The following is a 1,687-nucleotide window of genomic DNA, read 5'->3' on the forward strand; positions in this document are numbered from 1 at the left end:
TTATTATTATTATTATTATTATTATTATTATTATTATTATTATTATTATTATTATTATTATTATTATTATTATTATTATTATTATTATTATTATTATTATTATTATTATTATTATTATTATTATTATTATTATTATTATTATTATTATTATTATTATTATTATTATTATTATTATTATTATTATTATTATTATTATTATTATTATTATTATTATTATTATTATTATTATTATTATTATTATTATTATTATTATTATTATTATTATTATTATTATTATTATTATTATTATTATTATTATTATTATTATTATTATTGTAAATTGAATAGTAATCCCAGAATGCAAAATTATCGTAGGATTATGATAAATTGATATAATATGATATGTTGGATAAAAATATTTCTTGCATTCTTCCCTTCCAAGTTTTGTTGTGAATGTTTGATTATCTATTTAAACAATAATATTGACCAAGCCAAATAGACTTTAAATTGGTAACAATTGGACAGTTGGATTAAGAGCAGAGATGCCAGGAAATTTCCTGTTAATAACGTTGATGTGGAGTCCAAAAGAAACCCTTTTTTATTTTTGGATAGGCTTATGTATGTTAAGAAGTGAGAGGCTGTCATATTAAACACCGGAAACTGTTGAGAGCCAAATTACAAAAACATGCACATCGCAATAAGATCCAATGAGAAGCTCAGTTGTGAATTTAGTTAGATATTTTAAGCAATTGCTAACAAAGGCATTTCTAAACAAAGACATGTGCTTAGACATAAAGGAAAAACATGGGAATTGAAACGGGAAATAAATCTAAGGAATGTAAATTTAAACAAATATGTGAGATAAATGGTAAACCATGATCATGGAAAACATTCCTAATTTTATTTGTATAATTATAAAATTTATTTTAGTTTTTCGCGACAAGTTTAATCATAGGAAAAATTTTGAGAATTTCACTCAACCTAAAATTGCTGTTAGGTCAAGCACAATGCACTATAATGCATTCATCATCTGTCATCTTAGTGTTTTACTTTCTAACTGGAATTTAGCTTTCGGGAGAAGAACGAAACGATAAATTTCCGGACAAAAAATAACAAATGGCAAATTTGTGGATGAAAGCAAGATAATATCATTCAGCAGATAGTTAACCTGCGGTATATGATAGTTGACGAGGCGGTTTGCAGTGTCGGAAAACCCGTGAGAATTTATCATACATTAAATGCTTGGAACATTTCTAATGATTCATCACTGCATTATTCACCAAATCACATTCTTCAAAATTATCTCCCATACGTTTCTTTGTTATCTTTGTCTAACGGAAATACACATTTTTACCGTTTCCTTTGTATCTCAAGGAATACCCTCTAACGTTTTATGTAAACCACTCCTACTTCTTTATATATATATCCCTTTTTTGTATAAAGGTTTGGTCTGGACTAGTGCTCTTATATAGTATCCTTATAACAGCTTTTGACTCACGGGCAAGCGGTTTCTTCTCCTTATTCTTCAATAATCCTCCTGATCAACCCTGTATTATATCAATAAAGCGGTAAAATTTACTCTGCGTCCTCACAACGTATATTCGACGTATTCACAAGGTAAGCCTTTAATTAAAGTTCTGCTTGATCTTAACTCAAGGCTAAACCTTCCAAATCTAAACGACTCGATAAAGAAAAGGAATAATTTTTT

The sequence above is a fragment of the Loa loa genome (genome assembly GCF_000183805.2).
Source record: "Loa loa unplaced genomic scaffold supercont3.182, whole genome shotgun sequence".
NCBI classification, from domain to species: domain Eukaryota; kingdom Metazoa; phylum Nematoda; class Chromadorea; order Rhabditida; family Onchocercidae; genus Loa; species Loa loa.